Genomic DNA, 24,194 nt, shown 5'->3' with positions numbered 1-24,194 from the left:
TCTCATACGGTTTCACAGTTGAAAGGCAGAGCAGATGGTGCTTCCAGAGGAAGCAGCTTGCTTGCTGAAATGTCATGGATATACAGAAATAAAACAGAAAATGAAAGGCAAGAAAACCTTCTCATTTGAATAACGAACTATCTGATGTCTTCGCAAAGATGCAGGGCTTGGATAATGAAAAGAAACACGCTCGGGCCCTTTGTTCTGCGTTTACAACAAAACTCAAACCACATGTCTGTCATGGAACAAGCTACTCTGGGTAATTTCTCGAAGAATAATAATCATTGTTTGATGGAGCAACTTGTAAAACCCAGAAGGTACCCAGGAAAGTTGGCACTTGCAGTAAACTATCTGAGGGGTAATTTGTGGTGACAAATGAGCCATTGGATGTTGCATCTGAACTTTAAAACAATTGCTCACCCACAAAAGAAAACCAAGGGCTGGGGCTGGGCTCCACCCCGGCTTCTCGTCCCTTTTTCATCTCGGCGTTTTCTCCGGTTGAAGGAAGCATTAGATATTCACGACAGCAGATAGACAAAATGATGTCTGGATAGCTTTCATAATTATCATTAGGCTAACTGATAATTTGATTACTTTTTTCTGTGACCGTTTGCACTTGCTTCAGCCAGATTAAGCTGTATGATGGGTATCGAAATGCGCAGAGCACAGTTTGTAGGTCCCCATCACCTGTTCCACCCAGGAGAGACACACCGACAAAACCCACTATTGTCTCCCGGGAGCTGTGGGTAGACCGGAAATGATGAAAGGGAGTAACTTCAGACTAATCAACAGCTTGTAATTATAGGTAAGGAGTTGGCTTTACCCCCTCCACATGCCTTTGAGGAAGGAACCTTTTGATGCAGCAGTTGAACTGTCATGGGGAATCAGTGGTTTCCTTTCATCTATTAGATACAGAATTCCCAGGAGCCAAGAAAGTCCTGCAAAGCCTGGCCAAAGTTCACTGCCTTTCTGACGACTTTCGGGATGGAGAAAGCCAACGGAGAAAGATGAAACAAAGGACATTGGAGATGTGATGACTGGCACTGTCGTGGTGTACTTGAACCAAGTTGATAAGACCTGTGGGGTCCCCCAGTGGAGAAAAACATTGTGTAACAATCCCCCGTGGTTGTCATCCACTTCAGCCTTCTTCCAACCACAGCTGATGATGAGAACAAAGCCATTTGCCAAGTACTTCAGAAAAAAAAAAAAAAAAGCTGCCCCAGATTTCTGCAGGCACTTCCTTTGCAGAGGAAGAGGTGAGATACCCGAAAAGTCATGTAACTGACCAGAAAGAGGCTTGTCAAGTTAACTGGAGCCTTCTCTCTTAAGAGTTACTCAGCTGACTAAGGAGATGCCAAGTTTTACTATCTGAAAACAATTCAGAAGACAGAAATCCTTTGATTGCAAACAATTTCCCTGGACTAGAAGCTGGTCTCCTGAGAGGGAAAAATCTCTTCAGTGGATGCCATGGGAAACTGTCCTGCTAAAATTCCCAGTAAGGGCAGGTGAACAATTGCCAGCACATAGCAGGTAGCATGCTTCGCAATCTTACAAATCATGGTCTCAGAAAGGCAAGCTTCTCCCTCCATATTGGAAACATCAGAAAGCTTGTTGTACACATGATTGCAATTAACATGATCATGGACTAGGCATGGATTTCTAGAGAAACAGAACTGAAAAATGTGTACACACAGAGAGAGAGGCAGACAGACAGACACATACACACATGAATGGCTTACAGCTGATAGGTCATGAGTAGTCCAACAGCCTACTAAACAGGCTAAGAACCCAGTAGCTGCTAAGTCCTTGAAGCTGGATGCTTCAGCAGTCCCAATATGGGACCCTAAAGATTCCTTCAGATTCATTCCTCTTCCATTCCCAATAGAAGCTAAGAACCTGGAGTGTCGTGTCAGTAAAGAACGGCGGCAGCGGCAGAGATGGGTGCTCGGTTGGGTGCTCGGTTGCCCGCTCACCAGCAAGAAGCAAAGGAAAGTAAACAGGACTGCTTTCCCTTCTGACCCCTTATGTCGAGGCTGCAGCTTCTGGAAGGTCCTGCCCACTGGAGGGAGGGGCGGCTCCTTTCAGTTAACCCTTGTTGGAGCTGTCTTCATAGACTTGTCCAGAGCTGTGTCTCTAAGTCATCTTTAGATGCAATTAACTTGGCAACACAGATTAACCATCACAAGTCCATTCCTTGTTAACCTGACACCCAATCACATCTCTTTATGTTATGTCTTGCTCATTGGGTCACCTGTTTCTGTGGTTTGTAGTGATGTATTTGAATAATCCTTAATTTACCTAATAATCTCTCCAAAGTTCAAGAGGAGTGGAGCTGACAATTTGGATATAACAAAGAGAAGTTTTTCAAGTGTTTCTTGTATCATTTTGTATCATGAGAAGAATAGTGAGTTAACCTATAAGGCATTTTTATGAGGTGGGGATGGGGAGTCAATATCCACATAACTTTTATCACAGCATGTGTTTAAGTTTTTCTATTCTTTTAAATATTGTTAATTACTCACTACACTTAATTTATAAATTATATTATATCATGGATATGTAAATATAGGACGAAGCAGTCAGATAAAATATATACAACCTATGCTTTCACATAGCTATTGAGAGTCTAGGAATGTAACCCCAGGGGAACACAGGGAACTACCTCTGTACTGTACAAGTTAGTATTCGTCCTCATGTACAAGTGCAGCTATTGGTCCCAGGCTGACTTCATACTGTCTCTTCTTCAAGCAGCTTCAGTGACCTCGTGTTCTGTAATAACCATGACTGGATACCAGGCTACACTCATCTGTAAAAACCATGATTGGATACCAGGCTACACTCCTCCGTCTCTGGCAAGACCATGCCTAGCCACCTCTCCAGTGCTCCTGGCTTCCTACGACATTACTGGCACTGCTGGTGTTCTACTTGCAGTGACCTCTCTTGCACGGGTTCTATGTATTCTGGGAATGCCAACCTTCCCTACCACCTGAGTCTGTTCAAGGCTGCTCCTGGTTATACTGATGAGAAAGCTTCTTTTAAGAAAGTTCATGATTCCATTCATGACCAGAATTGGAGTCCTTAGGAAACTTGAATCTCCCAGACTTCTTGTGGCCTGACCACTGTGACCTGGAAGGGGGAGCCATGAGGGAGAATCTGTCTGCCTGCAGGGCATAGCCTGCCCCCCACCCCTCTCTGTGTGATGACTAATACCAAAGAGCAAGTTAAAAGCATGTGACTGTTCGTTATCCAGCTGTTTTGTGAAGTCTCCTGATGCCTCTAACTATTGATTTAGCATCAAATAGATAATAAACTATGAACAGCCAGCAAGGAACACTGAAATAAAATACAACAAATTAGTATCCGTAAAACATGGAGATCTATATAAAGGGAGGGAAATTCTTTGTTTTCAACATCTGCCATGGACAGAAGGGTAAGGCTAATTCTTGTGTACTAAAGCCAGAAAGGGAGAGGTAGAGGTCAAGAAAGACAGTCCCCTGTGTTCACTCCTTGCATGCTTACACTAGAGACTTGGCCTTCCCCAGGCGCAGAGGGGAGAGGAGGGTGGTACAGGTAGAATGGCGATTCCCCCAGTGTTGCCTGGGAGCCAGCTACGTGAGGGATACCCGAGGCACAGATTATGTGCAGGCCAAGGGACCTCATCTCAACCTCACCGAGTCACAACTCTAGAGGGGCTTCTGAAGTATATTTGGAGAAACTGCTTGCATGACCAGCTCCTAAAACTTGAGACAACTCATGATAAAATAGCTCTTTAGTCACTAAATCAGGACTAAGCAAATGTATTTCTATGCAGTAATTCATCTTACTGTTTTTAGGGCCATGAGCATCCACGTGAGTCACAGAAGTCATCTGTTTTGTTTTAGTCCCTAACGTCTATGGCAGGGAAGGAAGAGAGGAGGTAAGGGTGGGCTTATTGGTGAGATGTTACAAAGACAATTCACCACTCATTTATACACAAAAGGAAAGGGCAAACTGAGAAATGACTTTGTATTGATATTTCTTGGGTAATTCCAATTGCTTGACATTGCCAATGGGACATTTAGCTGATCAAGTCTTTGTTTGAATCACGTGTATTGTGTGCTGTTTTGTCTTCCATGAACTACATGGCAGCTATCCAGAAACTCTGGTCTGTTGTCATACTATAATATTTTTCAATACAGAGGGGAAATATATCCCAGTTTCCCTTTTCCTTTGAAATTATTTCCCATGATTTTCAAGGACCTTGGCTATGTTCCAGAACTTCTCTAATCAATCTAACTTTGTGAACTGTCAAAATGAATTTTCTTTGCTAGAGTTCATATGACATGATGCATTTAATATCTGTTCTACATCAAGCCTTCTATTCTTTTATTTTTGTTGTTTCTTGAGTCTTTCTGTTGTTATTCTTTTTCAATCTATTGGGATGTTTCCAGTTTAAAAGTTTTTATTAAAGTGGTTAGAATTACATTTTTTTAAAAAAAATTTGAGTCAGCAAAATCCTGTAGTAGTCGGGGATTCTAGCTGACTCGGAATTTACAATAGGTCTGAAAGAGTAGTTTGGGAGCTTTAAGGGTGACTAAACTCTTCTGCCTGAACGGACAGGTCACCCGCAGCTTCCACTAGCATGCTTGATCAATACATACTGCTTTTGTCTTCTCCTCTGTTATCCTGTGTGGCTGCCTTAGCAAGTCAACCAGAATACTGGTTTTGCTGAATTTTATTGTGGCTTCATTGCTGAGCATAATCATAAGAATTATCACCTATTGAATATACATATAAATCTCCTTTATGTGAGCTTCTCCTAAGTCTTCCATGCTTTCCAGGCTTCTTTCTTTTCCTTCTTTGTCAGTTACAATCACTGACACTTATAAACCACTCCACTGTGTATCTCTATTACATGGGCTTCTGTTTCCGAAGAAAACTCTTGATGTGGCTTGTTGTTTGTGTGAACAAGAAAATAATACTTGTTTGAAAACACAGAACAGACAGCACTCGTTCACTCAATAACAATCAAAGAATGAAAATATTGGTTAGAAGATGCCTACTGCTGGGTTCTGGGGCTTGGGGGTTGTAATTTTAGTCATTAATATTGTCGCTTTAGTCTTCAACAGCAGGGCATTAAGACTTAGGAATAATTGGATGATTCTTCTACATACGTCAACAGAAGAGCTACTTAATGGGGTCGTCTGGGGACCAACAGCATTAGTGTTACCTGGAGGCTTGCTCAACATGACTAAGTGGCCTTACTCAAGGCAGAAGCTCCAGAAGATTTCTGTGATGTTTGAAGTTCTACCAGTCCTCTTCTTCATGGCGTACTGACCGGCTTGTGTTGACATTTACTTTCCTGAACTGACCGGTTTTTTGGATGAATTATTTTTATTGTATCTAATAAAACAATGATAACACCACCTGTAAAATTTTTCTTCATTTTGAACTTTATTTTTACTAGAGATGGTACAACAAAAATATAAGCTGACCTGACTTCGGCTGACTGTCATGCCCATGTGAATTAGACCTGTAGAGTCATGTGCAATGGTTTTGATGTTATACGCCTTCTTTAAAAATAACCTCTCTAAGATAGAACTTCACTGATGCCTCAGAGGTTGGCCCAAACATATATTGAAGTAAATGTCAGTTGTAAGAGTCAAAATACAAAAAAGAATGAAGGAAAGAAAGGTGATTTGAGCCTAGGTGTGAAGCAGCCATTGTGCACATTGTTCCAGGGTGATTTCATGGGTATCTGGAAAAGCAGAAGGCTGTAGCCAATAGAATCTCTGCATTTTAGCTATTCTTTGATACTCCGTCAAGTCTAGGTTAGCAGTTTTGGGACATTCTGAAGAACTGCTGAATAGCAGCTGCAAATTAAAAAACTAATCCTGAGCTCTGTAGTTCATAAGACTTTATACTGATTCCATGCCATTTTTATCATACTCATTTAAAAGCCTATATCTGCATTAGATGGATCTGTCCTTTACTTTCTTAAGTGTCTTTGTCAGATAATTAAATATTCAACGTCTCTAAATTGTTTTGCATCCATTTAATTTTGTAAACATACATATTAACCAAAACTTGGCTGTTATTACTCTGTGGATGGGAAATGAGAGAGAATCACCTTTCTTTGGAAGGTGTCCCAGTAGATGACTGTGTAGTACGAATCTTAGAAGAGCCAGTTATTGAGGTGAATGCTGGAAGATCAGAGAAGCAGAACCAGCCACAGCTTCCTCACCTCGGCAGTTCCTCAGCTGATTTTGTTTCCTCAGACTGGAAGCCTCTGAGTCTTCATCCAAATGGATCTCAGAAGGTGAACTGCTTCTCGAAAGCCTGAAAGCTTAACCAGGCTATAGTTCCTCATCCTCACACCTTAAATACCTTTCTGTCTCTTGCCATTACTTCCTGGGATTAAAGGCATGAGTCACCATGCTTGGCTGTTTTTAGTGTGGCCTTGAACTCACAGAGATCCAGGCGATCTCTGCCTCTGGAATGCTAGGATTAAAGGCATGTGCTACCACTGTCTAACCTCTATGTTTAATATTGTGGCTCTTCTGTTCTCTGACCGAAGATAAGTTTATTAGAGTGCACGATATTTTGGGAAACACAATACCACCACATGACTGCACACCCTTTCACATATGGGTAGAAAGAACTGGACTACGTAAGTTGTTTTAAAAAGGAGGACATGAATTTGGGAGGGAGATGGGTTTGGAGACAGGGGCATTAGAAAGAGGGAATCAAGTTGTGGTGAATATGGCCAAGACACATTGTACACATGTATGTAATTTTTAAAATAAAAGAAGTGTGTATTATATAGATTAAAATCCTTTATAATTTAGAACAATGTACTATTGTTCAAGAAATTGTCAGGAAAAGATATAAAAAGAATGTAAATTAAAAATTTAAGACAGAAATTTGAGTCTGATATGTATCATGTAAAATATTAATCCTCTTTATACATAGTGTTCACTCAACTAAATTTTGATTGATATTTCAGCATTATTAACTTTGTGAGAAACATACTTTTGAGACTATGTGCATAATTCTATACATGATTTTCATTGATTAAAAAATCTCTGAACTAATGTGAAGGTGTGGAAATGGATATATATTGAATTTTGTGTCATTTGCGCTTGTGGAATTCCTATAATTTAGAAAAATAACTTTCATTAAAGAGTGAGTTTTGAAGGTATGGGACTTGGAGTGATAGACCAGCCAAGTCTGTGTTCATGAGTTAGCAAAAAAGGTGGTTATCTGCAAGATGATCCTTCCTGTTAACTTGAGCTTAAGGCTAAATAAGCATTATATAAATACATTGAAATTTGAATGCTGACAGAATAGAAATGTTTTGTTTTATGAAAACACCACAGACTATTTTTAAAACATTTAAACATTGGCATTTACTATATTTACCAAGTACCTTTCCCCTATTTTGACATATGAATACATATAGCCCACATGTTTCTGATTCATTTGCAACCAATACATAGAAATTGGCAAGACCTCTGTGCTAACCACATTGCCTAGGGAGACAGTTTAAAATGAAAAGTCTCAAATCTTTCACTTGGACCACTCAGTTGATTCACAGAGGAGTGAGCTCTGATTGTGAAAGCTTATTGGAAATTGAGCAGCACAGTGCAGGTGCGGGATAACTCCTCTGGCGTTGTTGATCAGTGCTATCCCAGAGGCCCCAAAGCAATAAAAGCTATTGCCATTGCTCTCCATTGCCCACCCCGACTTGATAACAAGACCTTATTGCTGTTGACATAGCACACATACTGGTCATGGGACATGGAGAAGTCAGGTTGACACTGACCAGAAAGCTTCCTTCCTGCCGGCCTGCTTTATGGCACTAGAAGATACTATGTAGGCTTGGGGGTGTTGGGGGAACTATGGACATCTTACCTTCTTGTGAACACCATGGGCTATAAACTGACAGGCATGGCAAGTTATGCCAGTGGGAGAAACAATGGTATGCATGTTATGGAAGTAATCAACTGCTTTCTGATTGGATTTGAGGCTCACTCCACAGGAGGAAACACATGCTGGGGACTGTAGTTATTCCCCAAAACCCATGGTTGAGGAATTCCCAGTCCCCAGGAGAGAACCTAACATGGTTATTCTGCTAAATGGACATAGTATCAAGCTGTTATATAAATTCATATCTCTTTACTCAGAGACTAGTGCAGCTTTCAGAACTCATCAGAGAAGTTTTGTGTGTGTGTGTGTACACTGGATACTAGTTAACTAGAAACTCACAACTGGTCAAGCTGCAGAGATCACGTATCCTTTGAGTGCTCAGCTACAAATGGGACATTTATACCACCCCACTCCACTCCCAAGGTCAGGGGCCTTCCAGAAGAGGGAGCAGAAAGGTGATAAGAGACAGAGTTTGGGAAGCACTGGAGTGAAACAGTGTCTTCTGAGCATGATGGAACTCCTGGACTGGTGAACTCTCAGGAGCTGTGGTTGCCTGCGTAAGACCTTCACAAGTCTTCAAGGCTGTAAGAGATTATATAATAACACACTGAATGGAATTTTGACCAGTAAAACATCACATTGGAGAGTCTGTTCATGAGCAGCAAGTCTCTTTCTTGATATCAAGGCAACAGAATGCAGAAGCAAAGACATGACTTCTGGGTTAAGGAAGGCTAGAAGCCCCTACCTCCCCCCCCCCCCCCCAGTGGCATAAATGGGAGCAAACAACCACTATCTGACTGGATTTAAGGCTCACTCCGCAAGATGGACCCATGCTTCACACTGCTCCGTCGGCCAAGAACTTGGGACTAGACAGCCCAGGGACCCAGGGGAAAACCGAATACTGTTGTTCTGATGAAGGACCATAGCAATAAAATGACTCCTAATAACGTTCTGTTATACTCACAGGTCAGTGTCTTGCTCAGCCATCATCAGAGAATCTTTGTCCTGCTATAAGTGGGAACAAAACAGAGATTCGCAACTAGATAAACTACAGAAAGTGAGAGACCTTGGAACACCCAGTTTTACCTGTGCTGTCAGTAAATGGGATGTTTCCATCAATCTCCTCCCTTGGAGTTCAGGCAACTCTGTACAAGAGAAGGTAGAAAGAATTTAAGAGCCAATAAATGTCTTGGGCTTTTTTGTTGTTGTTGTTGTTGTTGTTGTTGTTGTGAAGAGAAGCCATGAACATACAACTCTTATAAAGGAAACCATTTAAATTGGGATGGTTTACAGTTCAGAGGTTTAGTCCATCCATTATCATCAAGGTGGGAAGCATGGCAGCAGATAGGCAGACATGGTGCTGGAGAAGTACCGTAGAGTTCTACACCCAGATCCTCAGGCAGCAGGAAGAGAAAGTGACACTGGGCCTGGACTGAGCATCTGAAACCTCAAAGCCCACCCCCAATGACACACTTCCTCCAAAAGGCCACACATCCTATTAGTGACCCTCCCTGGGGGGGGGTACTTTCATTCAACATACCATATTCTTCTCCCTGGCTCTCATAGACTTGTAGCCATATCATAATGCAGAAATGTATTCAGTCCAACTTCAAAAGTCCCCATAGTCTGTCATAGCCTCAATTATGTTTAAAAGTCCAAAGTCGCTTAATTGTAATTACCTATAAAATCAGAATAAAAACATAGATCACATACTTTTCACATATAATGACACAGGGTATACATGACCATTCCAAATGGGAGGAAAAAGGAACATAATAAGGAAATACTAGACCAAAGCAAGACTGAAAACCATCTGGGCAAACTCCAAACTCTGCATCTCCATGTCTTACGTGAAAAATGCTCTTCAGATCTCCAACTCCTTTCAGCTTTGTTGACTATAATATACTTTTTTCCCTTGGGCTGGTTCCACTCCCTATTAGCAGCTCTCCTTGGCAGATATCCTTTCATATAATATTATAGGACCAGCCTTAATATTATACTATCCCAGGGTGCCCAGAAGGGATGCTACCAGTGGCATGGCAATGAATCTGGATACACGGAGCTCTTTAATCCACCTCCTTTATTCATCTGCCACCATCATTCTGTCAACACCTTCATGTTTACAATACAACATAAGAATTGCAAGGTCCCCACCAGAATCTTTCTGGCATCTTCATTGGCAACCCAAAAAAGGGGAAGCGAATAAAGGCAGAGTTAGATAGGAGCTGGAATAAATCAGAGAAGGAATTTATGTGCTAGGAATATATCCTTACTGTGGTTAGGTGAAAACGTTATGAGTCTATCATAAATGTGCTCAAGCTATAAACTTCCAGGTGATAGGGTAAAGAAATCTATAAGTCACTAGAAATAAAACTGCCACTCTTTTCTCTGCTACCAGTTTTCTGACAGGGCAGGAGAGGAGTACACTGATAGCTAGTCAGTCTGCATCACAGCTTGAAGCACCTGGTGCTGTGGGATGTTCTGTATGGTAAATGTGTTGCTCTGACTGGTCAATAAATAAAACACTGATTGGCCAGTGGCTAGGCAGGAAGTACAGGTGGAACTAACAGAGAGGAGAAAAGAAAGAACAGGAAGGCAGAAGGAGTCACTGCCAGCCGCAGCCAGGACGAGCCACGTAGCAGGGTATAGATTTATGGAAATGGATTAATTTAAGCTGTAAGAACAGTTAACAAGAAGCCTGCCATGGCCATACAGTTTGTAAGCAATATAAGTCTCTGTGTTTACTTGGTTGGGTCTGAGCGGCTGTGGGACTGGCGGATGACAAAGATTTGTCCTGACTATGGGCAAGGCAGGAAAACTCTAGCTATACACCTGGTGAGAGAAAACCTCTTTATTCTAAGAAATCTGTGGAAGATCTGAACTTGATTTGCACAATAAACAAAGTTATGCATCTAGTGGCCTTTAGTCTCCTAGGCTCAGTGGGGGAGTTAGTACCTAGTGGAACTAGTGGAACAGTGTCTGAGAAGCTTAGCTGTTTGCCAAGTGGTTTGGAAGTATTTGGGCATACAGGAATTTCATAGCAGAAGACAGCTGAAATACTAAAAACTGTATAACATCAAATATTCCATGATAAATGGCTTGCCTTTGGACAGACCCTTGGCTAGTCAAAATACAGCTTGAATATACAGCTGAATCTCTGTAATATATCCTTGTGGCCCACAGTAGTATCCCACGGTTCCACCACCACCAGCATTTTTGGGTCTCCAAGGTAATCCAGGCTTTACCTTCACAATTTCACACAAAGTCCTAAGCCTCTATGCAGGGACACCCTGGATACATCCCTAACTTCAGTGGCTTTCCTTAGCCATGTAAGGGGATTCCATAACCCCTGTCTCGTATCCTTGACTCTAAAGCCAGATCCACATGGCCGAAGCTGCCAAGTTCTGCCTTGCTGGGCCTGGAACATGGTCCCCTAATTCAGTTACATCTTCACCAGCTTTCTATTTTTGATGCTTTTCTTCACTGCCCATGCTTTGCTGTCCTGCAACTCACTTTGTAGACTAGGTTGGCCTTGAACTTAGGGATCCACCAGGCTCTGACCTCTGAGTGCTAGATTAAAGGTATGTACTACTACACCAGGCCATGAGATGTTCTTTAATTCATTTGCACAAATTTGAAGCTTAGCTGGGTGGGGGCTTTCTCTGAGGTCACTACTCTGTTTATTCCACTTAGCATCAGGTATTTCTTTCATTTGTTTACACTTCCTAATGCTCCTTTTGTCCTCAAGCTGTACATTTTGTATTTTTCCTTGCTCAACTTGCTCCTTTTCAGGATAAATCTGCATAAATCCACTAATAACCAAGCAACACAGTCAATACTAAGCTGTCTGGAAATCTCCTCTACCAAAGCTGTTAATCATAACTCTTCAATTTAGCCTCAGACGGATCTTTTCAGAAACAGCAGAAAGCAGTTTCATTCTTTGCCAAAATATCACAAGGATGGTCTCTAGGCCTCCTACTAATATTCTTCTCCAGTGAAACCTTTGAGCCAGCCCCTTCTGCTCCACAGTTCAAATCACCCTCAGCAACACTGCCTTTCATGCTCCTACTAGTATGGCCTATTAAAGCCCACTTAAAGCATTCAGCGGCTTTTATAATCCAAACTACCAAAGCCCGTATTCCTCCAAACAAAACCCATGGGCAGGCCTATCACCAGTTCCTGGTGCCAACTTCTGTCTTAGTTAGGGTTTATGTGGCTGTGTAGAGACAGCATGACCCGGGCAACATTTATAAAAGAAAACATTTAATTGGGTAGTGTACAGTTCAGAGATGTTATCCATTATCATCATGGTGGGACATGGCACCAGGCAGGCAGACATGGTGTTGGAGAAGGAGTTGAGAGTTCTACTTCCAGATCCTGAGGCAGCAGGAAGAGAAAGTTACACTGGGCCTGGTCAAGGCTTCTGAAATCTCAAAGCCTCCCCCCAGTGACAAGCTTCCCCCAACTCGGCCACACCTGCTCCTGTAAGGCCACGAATCCTAATAGAGCCACTCCCCATTGACCTATGGGAGTCATTTTCATCCAAGCCACCACAGTGGGATGGAATACACCAAGGAAACGAGGCTTTCTAGACCCAACAGGACTGAGGGGCACATGAACTCATGGAGACTGTGATGGCATGCACGGAGCCTGCACAGCTTTAACCCAGATGGAGACCCCGCACTATGAGAGGAAGTGGACACAAGCTTCCATCCTTAACCTAGAACCGATCATGATTGATGACCACTCACAGAGGGAAAATTAGTTTTCTCCAAGGGAGTCTTACTAGGTTAAAAAAAAAAAAAAGAAAGAAAGAAAGAAAGAAAGAAAGAAAGAAAGAAAGAAAGAAAGAAAGAAAGAAAACAACTCTTAAGGGTAGCCCCATGCTACCTTTTGTGATTGCCAGCACAAAAGGAACTCAATAGCACTTTCAGTGTTATTATTATTATTATTATTTTTATTTTTTAACTTATAGTGCTTTGTTTGGGCTTCCCCGCAGCCCTCTCTCATGCACACACAGCGCAGGTGTTTTGTTTTTATCTTATGGCTTCTGATTTTGTGTCTGTTTCTTGCATTTTTACTTTGGCTCTGTTTGTTTGTTTGTCCTCTTCCTGCTTGTTGTTTTTATTTTGTTTTTATATGATTGTTTTCTAGTGAAAGAGAGCAAGAAAGGGTGTGGACTCGGGTGGGTGGGGAGATGAGGTGGATCTGAGAGGGGCTGGGGGAGGGGAAACCGTAACTTGAATGTATTATATGAAAAATATCTATTTTCCGTAAAAATAATAATAACAAATAAATAAAAAGATACCCCCATGTGAATCCATGAATGACAAGAGTCGGGACAACAAAGAATAGACTCTATTCTGAAGAAAGGAAATTGGGATAGCACCAGAAATCACGAAGGGAGTGACAGTCAGAAAGTGTGAAGGAACAAAGTCACCTGGGGTCAATGAGAAGCACGCACATGGCTGTGGCCTCTGCTTCTCACAGAGGTCTTGGCCATGGATGTGATGTGACTGGCTATTCAAAGTTCCTGCCTTGAATTCCCTGTGCTGAGAGATGGTAACTGGAATTTTACGCCTTGGGTAAGTTCTTCCCTGAACTGTTTTTTTGACAGGGTATTTTATCACAGCAACAAAAAAAAAAAGAAACTAGCAAAGAGATTCAGCAATAGCTGTCTAGACGTTTGGACATCCTAATGAGAAAACCTCAGATCAAAATGTGATCTACCCAATGTGAGATCTCTTCAGTGGTGATCTTCAAAATTTAGTGGAGTAACTGAAAATAAGCTAATCAATAACACCCCACAGGTAAGAAGTGTTACAAAGAATAATAAAATTAGGGTTTTGAGTAGCAAAAGGGGCTGTTATGATGTTGTGATACAAGATAAAAATAAAACGTCATTGCTTTGTTTAAAAAATTGGATTTAAAAAGTCTTTTCCTTTTCCCCTCTTTTCATAATAGTTTACATTATTCTTTTTCCTTTCATAAAAGTTGTGTCTCCATTTCTGCCCTCAATTTCTCTATCCTCTTTCTTAATTTCATCCATTTACTATTTTTACATTTACCCAGAATTGGATAGAATATACTACAATATTTTTCCTATTTTCTGATATTTGATCAATACTATTGTATTGTATCTACAGGCTTTAAATAATTTCAACCAAGTGTTCACAATACCCATTCAATGCTGTTGCTGTTGCAGAAGTTGTTTGAACCCAAGTTTTTGTTTCCTCTTTTGTGTATTAGTGTGGTGTGTGGGTATTTGTGGACTCAGTGTGTTGTACACATATGTGTGGATACATATGCCCATGTATACAGGTGCACACACTTATGGAGACCAGATGTCAATATTGTCTTCTTCTGTTACTCCCCACCTTATGGTTTGAGACAGGGTCTCCCACTGAACCTGGAACTCACTCTTTCAGCTGGACTGGCTGGCCATTAAGGCCCCAGAATCTGCCCACATCTACTTGCCTGTTGCCAGGGTTACAGATGCATGCCTGACTCTTGTGTCAGTGCTAGTGGTCTTAATCTGGTCTTTATACTTGTGCAGTAAGAGTGTTATCCACTAAGCCATCTTCCCGACCCCTGAATCAAGTTTTAAAGATGTTATGTTAAACAACTTGTGCATCAGAAAAGACTATTTGGACAAAATAGCAGCAGTTTACATGCTGGGACAGCTGCTGGCAGTTTTTCTAGTATGACCAAACATTCTGAAGCTAGAAGGCTCCTTCACAGGTCTCTCTGCCTCTTACAAACCAAGAACTGAGTGGAGCAGCTCTCAGTCCTCTTAGATGACAATTACCTCAGGGACCAAAAGAAAGTGTTCTTTCCCTCAGATCTCAAAACGAATGAGTGGAAACAAGTTTAAAAAAAAAAAAAAAAAAGGCCCCAACACCAGAGACCTAAAGTCATTGCTTTTTCTGAGAAAATAGCAGATGTGTTACATTTGCTTGGTCAACTGTAAGTTCACATAAGATAAAACGATCATGCTGGGATTTTTTTTCATTTCTTTTGTTTTCCATTAATATTAGTAAGACAGAAGACAGGAGATGTGTCCATGGTCTAATTGGTTCTGATCAAGGCAGCTGCTATTAGGGAATTTCCCATAAAAGCTTTTCAGCCTTGGGCATAGAAGTAGAAGGAATTCTTAGTATAGAAATAAATCCATAAAGAAAACAAGGATAGAGAGCCCCTCTGCTGAGGGAATATTCTAAAAAGAGCCCAGTTTTCTTGGGTTTATTTATTCATTCATAAAACCAATCCACACATTAATTATTTATCAAGTCCTTTCCTGTGTTAAACACATTGCCAGTGTTGAGGAAAGAGCAGAAAGGAATTGGACAGGGCTCTTCATGTCCTGAAGCATCCGGGCTAGCGTGGAAGACTTACATTAAATCCGTGATTAACTGAAGGACCACATGACTGTGTGGCTGGAGAAAGGGGGCTGGAGAGAGAGAAAGGGAAGCTCAGCTATGGCTCTGGATGCTACGCTAATGTTCCCATCCTCCCCCTTCCCTAGAAGGCTGTTCGCCTCAATTCCTCATTCTCTTCCTTTCTCCTCCACTCTTTTAAGAATTCTTTTGATTGTAACAAAGACAACAACAAACATTTAGAAGAGCTTGCTACACACCAACAGCTGAAGAAATTCCTTGGCTTAACACTGAGTCCATGGCTGCTCTCCGCAGCAGCCAAATTCATGACAGCTGCACCCTAACCCAAATGATGCCTGCAAAGTACCTGCATTTCTATTCTATTGGCAGGGTCAAATGCTTGCTCTTTGTCTTTTAGTTTGAGGTTATTTGTTATTGATGGCATAACTTATGCTAAGAAACTGACAATGACTCCTCCTGCTCATTATTAGCTGAAATCCCTTCAACAATAAAAATAGGAAGTGATGCCTTGCCTTTTGCCATGGTATTCCAAAATCAGTGAAACTACAGACTTACTCTCGAAAGACAAATTCGGATTTTAAAAAACATATAGCCATGAAAATTAAAAACGTTGAACCAAACACCTTCATGTAATACTAAGAGAGCAGAGTAAAAGACACATTTACTGATAGGACACACATTCAAGGAAGAGAAAAGTACAGAAGGAAAAGTAACCAGCTTATTCTGTTCCTGCTCGAGAGAGCAATATTCAAGCAGTCATTTCTCATGTATTTGTCATGGACTCCCTGTGAGCAGGCACTGTTCTTGAAAATCAAGACACAAGCAACTAAGTGATAAATAATGCCTGTCTCATGAAATTTATATTTAGCACAGAAAGATAGACAGTAAATTCTAAGCATACTAAGTAAACATGTGTTCCATTCAAGGGTAATAATTACAATAAAGGGGTATAACAGGATAAAGGAGAATTGAAAGTCAGGGCTGAGAAAAGGTCTTTTATATTGCTGAGAAAATATTGGCTGTTCTCTGGTGTAGGTCTGGGAACAAAACACTTTCGATGAATCAAGATAATTCACTTCAATGAACACTTTTTGTAAGCCAACCAATTGGCATCAGCTTCTGCCTTCTCCAATTAGTTAGTCATGAAGGAATGCATTCCAAAAGCCACCTTAACTGTGCACTTGCCAATCAACAGTCTCACTGGAATGATCTTCTGTCTACAGATGAAAGCCAGGCTTCTTACGTTCTGTAATCCTGGAAACTACTTTCTCCGGAACTTGATGTAAGAGTAATACAATGGTCTGTCTTTGTTGCCATTGGGAGACATAATTCTTCTTTATCAAAGTAAACCAAGCAATTGGGCTTCCTTTTCTTAAATCTCATTCCTATGTGATGGGCAACCAAGTAGATGGGACTACACTAAGGAGATGATATATAAGCAAAGAAATGAAGAAAGCCAAGAATTTGTGAAGCTATATATTTGGGAAAAGTTCTCAGAAGAGGGAATAGTTGGTACAGCAGCTTAATGTGGGGACACCTTCAGCAACAAATAAGGTATTCTCCTTCCTCATCAAGCCTGGGGATCCCCCTCCCCGACCCAGAGACTCCTGAGTCCTAGGAGAAGCAGCAAGAGAGACAATGTCACAATAATTAGTTGCAGCATGGAAACTCCTTTTGTTCCCTCAGACATCCAGAGACATCACAGGTCTGAAGATGTCACAAGAAGGATCATGTTGCTGGAAATGGCCCCAGCCCAGGGAGTGTGCTCCTTCTCATCCCTAGTGAAGATGCCATCAACATAAGCACAGGACTAGGAAGAATCTTCATCTCTGCTTTGCATACTTCTTTCTTGCTTAGAGGTACTAGGCAGAATAGCCTGTGTGACTTTTGCTTCAAGTTGAACACCAGTGGGAGCCCCTATGGCACAATGTAGATGTAACCAACCATCTTACTAAATAAGAAACACAGAACCAATGCAAAGAAGAAAGCCAAGAGATCAGAGCTAAGAGCCTTACCCATCTGCTGCAGCTAGCCAAGAGACCTCTCTGAAAAAGAGACCTACTTCCTGTTTGTTTGTCTTTATATAGACTTTCTGTTCTGCCTTCTCATTGGTTGTAAACCCAATCAAATGACTGCCTCATCACTGTCTGTTGTATAGCCCTCCAGGTCTTCTATGGTATTGAGATTAAAGGCATGTGTCTCCAATGCTGGCTGTATCCTTGAACACACAAAGATCTACCTAGCTCTGCCTACCATGTGCTGGGATTAAAGGCGTGCACTACCACTGCCCAGTCTTTGTTATGGCTCTAATAGCTCTGACCCCCAGGCAATTTTATTTATTAACATACAATTAAAATCACATTTCAGTACAAATAAAATATCACCATAGCACAATATAAACCAAGCCAGAGAAAATCCTTGGTAAACATATTTCCTCTGAAATGACCACCTCTGGAAGTGGACCAGGGTCTGCGTGCTGACACTAAACAGGTTAACTACATGCTGAAGGGAAAACATTAATGGAACTGAGTCTTACCCCAACATAATACCAAATATTCAGAACATAGTAAAAAATAACCCACCATACCAAGAACTATGAAAATTGTAATTTTCATATGATAAAATAATTTACTTGAAAAAAAATTGATAGTTTCAAAAATGAATCAAATGCTGGAACTGTCTGACCAGAGTTTTAAAGCAACCAACATAAAAATGACTCAAAAAACTAATTTGTTTTGAAATATGAAATAATAGCAAAATCTGAGCAGAGAAATAATAATTTTGAAAGTAAGCCTCCTAGGAATTGTGTAACTTAAAAAGTGTGACGGGAAGCAAATGATAATATGGTGTTATAAAATATTAGTAATTACATTAGGTTTAAATGATCTAAATTTAGCAATAAAAAACTTGAGAATGTTAGAGTTAATTTTTAAAATGACTTATCTAGGCTCTGTATAAAAAGTTTGTGCCAAACTCAGCAACACAGATAAGTTGAAAGTGGTCATGCTGAAATGACTATTAATACAGAAAGAGCTTAATTTTTGATAATATGGCTTTTTTATTTTTTAACATGATAGCATGAAAATAGTACATATTCTTAGAAATTAATTTGGATTAATGCTTTGGATTTTGATTCTTTTCTGGGGATAGTTGTGTGTAGGAAAATGCTCTCCTGGGAGATACCTAGAACCGCAGTGGTTCAGCCTCTAGTCAATTAAGTAGCCATGAGATGGCCAGTGTTCCAGTGTGGATGTGATATCCCATTCTTTAGGCACAAGCATTCAATAAATCACATTACATTAAGTAAGCAATCATAGAACAGGCTTTGTGACTGGTGGTTTTACCCAAATGTAGACTAATGTGAATATTTTCTGACGTCTAAAGAATGTTAGACCAAGCAACGATCATCAGTAGATTTGGTATAATAAGTGCATTTTTCTCTTTGATATTTTTAACTTATGGTTTATTAGGATGTAGCCCCCATTATAATTTGAGAAACAGCAATATCAGATAAGTATATACTATGCTCTTAATGCTTGTGTCCCCCCCAAATTCATGTCTTGAAACCTGTTTTCAATGTGAAAGCATTTAGAGGTTGGGATTTTTGCATGTGACTTGCCCATGGTGGAGTCTCATGAACAACACTGACGCTCTTCAAAAATAAAGCGAAAAGACAGAGGACTGCCTGGAGCACCCAACACGTGAGGACACAGAACCATCATTCATGGCACCCAACATGTGAGGACACAGCTAGAATGCATCATTCATGAGGAAATGAGCCCTCACCAGACTTCACATCTGTTAGCACTGTGATCTTGGACTTAGCCTTCTGAACTGTAGGAAACTTCTGTTTTTTAAAAAATATTTGGTTGATGGTATTTTGGCACACGAGCCCAGCTAGATTAAGACAGTGTGCTTTAGAGTAGTAGAAATTAATAGAGGCAGAAGGAAACACTGCAGTGTCAACCCTGTACAGCTTACTGGGAAGGCAACCATCTCAAATATGTGTGGACAAGAACATCCAAGATATAGGAATCAAAACTGATAGAACTGGAAATGCTTAGTGTAGTAATGAGTAGGCAAATCGGAAGTAGAGGCTGAGAGACCCATCATGAGGCTGTGGTAATCTGAATGCACCATGATGAGGGTTTGAGATCACACTGTCAGTCTGAGAGGCAATGAGAGCAATCCAATCCTGGTTACTTTCAGAGAAGTACAGGAATTTTAATATTACTATCATTCCAAATGACACAGGGGTAATAAATAATTCTACTTACCCCAGGAGAGAAGCACCATTCTACTTAATGAATTTCACTTAATTTCACTTCTCTTTCCCAAATGATAATTAAGAATTGTTCCTCAAGATATTAGTAAAGAGTGATCACTTCACATTTAATTGTGTGAATTCAATGATCCTGTCTCAACAAAGAAAGACAGAGGGAAGAGTTGTTGAAAAAAAAGAGGAATGCAACCATCATTTAGGTTAGGTTTCAGTACTTGCAACCTCCACAAATCACCTTGAGGCAGAGAAGGATCCTGTCCCCTTTTCTCTAGTTGACTCTCCCAATCTCCATTCCTGAGGGCCTCTCACTGAAGGCCAGTGGTTGTGAAACACTTTGCTCCCCAGGATTCAGTCAAGAGAAACATCAGTGTCTTCCACTGCTGTAAGGGAAAGCAAATGCTAGTCACAGAGATGAGCTATGGGTCTTTAATAAAGTTACTTCCTAAGGGCTTTCAAGAGCAGTGTGAGTGTGTCTAAACTTCACTTACTGGTTTTCAAACCTAAACAAAGTAACAAGAAGTTCCGCAGTATTGAGATATAATCCACAGTATTGAGACATAATGTTACTAAGGTTATGTGCCACATATTACTGAATGCATTAATTTATTTAATCCTCACAATCTAAATATACATTCATAGATGCATGAATATATATGAGTCCTTTCTGAAAGAACTGAGAGACAAGATTTAACAACACAGAGTTTGGGTTTTAAACAAGCTGATTGTAGAGTTCAGGCTGGAAGACTAGGGTGTGCTGTGGAATATTCCCTTATACTGTGTGAATATATGTCACTGTGATTGGGTTAATAAAAAGCCAACTGACTGATGTCTAGGCAGGATCACTGGCAGAGAGAATGCTGGGAAGAAGGGCAGAAGAAGAGGAGACAAGTGTAGAGCAAGCAGGATGGGAAGTACATAGATGAGGTAAAGAGCCTCAGGACAGCACATAGATGAATAGAAATGGGTTAATTTAAGTTATAAGAGCTAGTTATGAACAAGCCTAAGCTGTCAGCAGAGCATTTATAATAGATTAAGTTTCTGTGTGATTATTTGGGAATTGGCTGGTGGGACAGAAAAATCTGCCTACAGTGTGCTACTTTATAAATAGTTTTATAAGTAATAATGACTTCACAACTGTCCTAGCAAAAGAGAATTTCCTTCTAATCCTCTGTACCAGTCACTATGAAGTCATCAAATGTACTGTGTAGTCAAAGAGATAGTTTAACATTGGATATTTTGTAAGTACAGAATACACAGATTTCGACTGCTAAAAACAATGGAAATTTTTTCATGTGGGAGAGAAGTTACCTGCCTCGAGGCACCCTAGCACTTTCTGGAAAACAGCCTTTACTTGCCCAACGCTCTTCACGGCCTTAGCCACCTGGCTCTCTGGACTGGCACCACCAGAGTGGCCAGTTCCACTGTCTTCTTCACAGTAGAATTGCAAATGTTTAATTTAGCATTTTCCATACAACAAATGCCCCAAATAAGTTGAATAAAGTTATTTGAATAAAAAAAAACAAATTAAAAAAAAAAAACAAAAACAAAACAATAAAGCTGTAATTTAGATGGTGACTGGACTTCAGTTACTCTTCTCTCCTTCCAAGGCTCTAAGAGGCAGCCATGCTATATCAACAAGCTGGTGATTACACCATCCTGGAAACACCCATTAAGACCATGGCAACATCCTCAGAAGCTTGTCTCTTAGAGATCATATGTGACCTAAGGCAAATTTGGGGAGCGATGAAAGGGCCATTTTATGTAGCTCAAAGGGGTCACTTTCTTTTATTCGCGTGGTAAGTTTGCTTTCTTTCCTGTCACTTTCACAATAAGAGAAAATATGTACTTTTTGACTGAACAATGGGGATAAAGAAATGCCGAAGGAGCGGCCAGATTCTTTGGTGACTTTGAAAGATTAGCAGTAAAGATTGTCAGGGTTCAAAGATGCTTCTGTGTTGCCCCCTTCCCTGCCCCCCTCGGGGCCATCTTTGTTCTTTGAGAAGACAAACCTGCTAATTGGTATCTTCCTCAGACAAAACCCACACTGGGGCCCTGGGGCCCTTAAGTATCTAAGTCTCCCAGCTGTCTGTCAGCAAAGAGCACATAAGAGAGATGCATTATCATTAAAAGACTCATTGTCCTCCAGAATCCCGGAGTTTCATTGTTTGCAAACATCAGGATAGCCTAGGTCATTTAATAACTCACTTCCTAATTGTGTACTAATTGTAAGTAAAACAGTCCTTCAAATGAGATCTAAGTAGGAAACGTAAAATAGAACCTCATTTCTACAGGTTTCTGAGATTGCTGGCTTTCATTTTACTGGACATTTTCCCATTTCTTGGTGACATGTAGCTCACACACTTCATAAAGGTGTTCTTGTAAGTCAGGCATGGGGTTTGTTTTCTCCTTACATTTTGCTTACTCTCTCAACTGAATGCAGGACAAGAATATATGTGAATATAAGTGAATATATGTTCCATGCCAATAATTTTTGCTAATATATATATATATATATATGTGTGTGTGTGTGTGTGTGTGTGTGTGTATGTGTGTGTGTGTGTATATACACACATGCTATTAAAACAATATGCCACAGCAGTACCAAATGCATAAAGTTAGTTAGTTTGCCTTGGGGACAGGGGACTTTTCCTGAGTGTAGTTTATGGCTGTCTTCTGGGCATTTGTTTTTCTTCTTTTGTTTTCTTACACTCCCAGTGAACAGGCTTATTTCCACAGTTGCCAGAAAAAAGCCTCCGGGCTCTGATTAATAGCTGAGTGTGCACCTGTGCTCCGACCAAAGAGACAATGGAGCTTCAAGAACGTTAAGAGGCTTCAGAAACAGCAAATCAAACCTGTGGATTCTCAACAAACCACATGCTATGGTTAAGAGGCCTACTGCAGCCGGGCGGTGGTGGTGCACACCTTTAATCCCAGCACTCAGGAGGCAGAGGCAGGCAGATCTCTGTGAGTTCCACATCAGCCTGGGCTACAGAGCGAGATCCAGGACAGGCACCAAAACTGCACAGAGAAACCCTGTCTTGAAAAACCAAACCAAACCAAAAACAAAACAAAAAAGAGGCCTGACTGCAAAGCAAAGGACTTCCGTTGGGGTCCTTCCTTGGGCAATGGTTGCTCTGCCATCACTGAAAGTGTGCCGGCACGCCAGGACATTCTATTTGAGTCAGTTCACTCCCAAGGCTGATGTTCTGCATGCTTCAGCAACATCTAGACTATGAGAGAGACTTTTGTTGCAATTGGTAAATAGTTCCCAAATGCTCTTCCTGTCACCCTTCTGGTGTGTACTACACTAAAAAACCTGTTCATTTTATGTGTGTGTTCATATCGCCGTGCATATGTGGGTGTCAGAGGACAATATCCAGGGAGGTGGGTATTTCCTTCCACCACGTGGGACCTGGGGTTTGAATTCAGTCGTTAGACTTGGCCAAAAGTGCCTTTGCTCACCAAGCCATTTGGTCAGCCCTCTGTCAACTTCAAAACAAACCACTGGTGGTTAAACATGTTAAACCTGTCCTACAGCATTGATCAGCTTTCCTCACTAGCAGAGTGACCATGGAAGATAAAATGATAGATATGAAAATGTAAATGGACGTTTGATGATTTTCTTTTGATGGTTCGTGATGAACACCGTGACATCCTTACCAATTTTTATTAATAAATGATAGTTAACGATTTCTCTTTAGAGGGCCACCATATTGGGGCATTCAAAAGACCGTCGCCCTTGGTCACACAAACACTGGACTTTAGCACTACTTGTGTGAACTAAGGAAGCTCCTTAGTCTCTATAACTAAGTTTCCTCATGGGTGAGATGATGGCAGTTTTATAAGGATAAAAATGAAACTTCACAATTTTATAAGGATAAAAATGACATAACAAAACAACGAAGCAATCAGTCTCGCCCCTGGAGTATTACCGGAGCTCAAAGGTGGTATTAGAAAATTGAAAGGGAGAAGGCTTTGTGTAACTCTTTATTCATGTCAAACACACAGGTGGGAAAAATGCAAACATAATGAGTGTTTCCCTCCGTGAATTCTCACAAACAGAACATATGAAACCAGCATCTACCTCAAGAAATAAAACATCCATCACCTTAGAACTCTTTCTTGATACCTTCTAGTCATTCATCCGCATGGGGCTTCTGACACCGAACTAACTGAATATTTCAATAAAATGGTATTGGACAAACCCTGGTGAGCATCAGCCTTTTAAAACAAGTGGTGATAGTTGTAGGTCTATTTGTTGTCCAGACTGAATAAAGAGTATATGACAGATTGATAGACTAACAGGAAAGAATTAGGGATAACTCTGCAGACACATGTTGACTTCCAACTGTGTGAGCAAAGCAGGGTTAACGATGCATTTGAGCACATAATTCTTCTTCTCCTGGACTTTTACCAACCAAAAGCGAAGCAGGAGCAAAATAGTAAACCTCATGTCCAGGGCTCAGAAACACCCTGGTTTCCACTTGAGCCTGAGGGAGAGGTGACAAGGCAGAAATAGAGGACAGAGTGGACATAGAGTAGGACATCTGGAAACAGCATAGTCCAACAGACCAGACCCTGGTCATCTAAAGGGGTTGTTAGGCCAT

The 24,194-nt window shown here is 40.8% G+C and overlaps 1 long non-coding RNA gene across 3 annotated transcripts; it reads left to right on the top strand.

Annotated features, from left to right (window-relative positions):
- Positions 1–718: 718 nt before the first annotated feature.
- On the top strand, positions 719–5,498 carry LOC143268773 (uncharacterized). Of its 3 annotated transcripts, none has more exons than XR_013044901.1 (3): positions 719–1,256; positions 3,834–3,916; positions 5,162–5,498. It is a non-coding gene; the product is annotated as an uncharacterized LOC143268773 (long non-coding RNA). The 3 variants fall into 3 exon arrangements; XR_013044903.1 differs by having other exon boundaries at positions 719–3,430; XR_013044902.1 differs by lacking the exon at positions 719–1,256 and adding an exon at positions 1,266–1,530.
- Positions 5,499–24,194: the final 18,696 nt, after the last annotated feature.

The sequence above is a fragment of the Peromyscus maniculatus genome, chromosome 15, assembly GCF_049852395.1.
Source record: "Peromyscus maniculatus bairdii isolate BWxNUB_F1_BW_parent chromosome 15, HU_Pman_BW_mat_3.1, whole genome shotgun sequence".
In the NCBI taxonomy this organism is placed as follows: Eukaryota; Metazoa; Chordata; class Mammalia; order Rodentia; family Cricetidae; genus Peromyscus; species Peromyscus maniculatus.
Note: the sequence above shows the minus strand (reverse complement) of the source record. Positions and strands in the feature narration are given on the sequence as shown.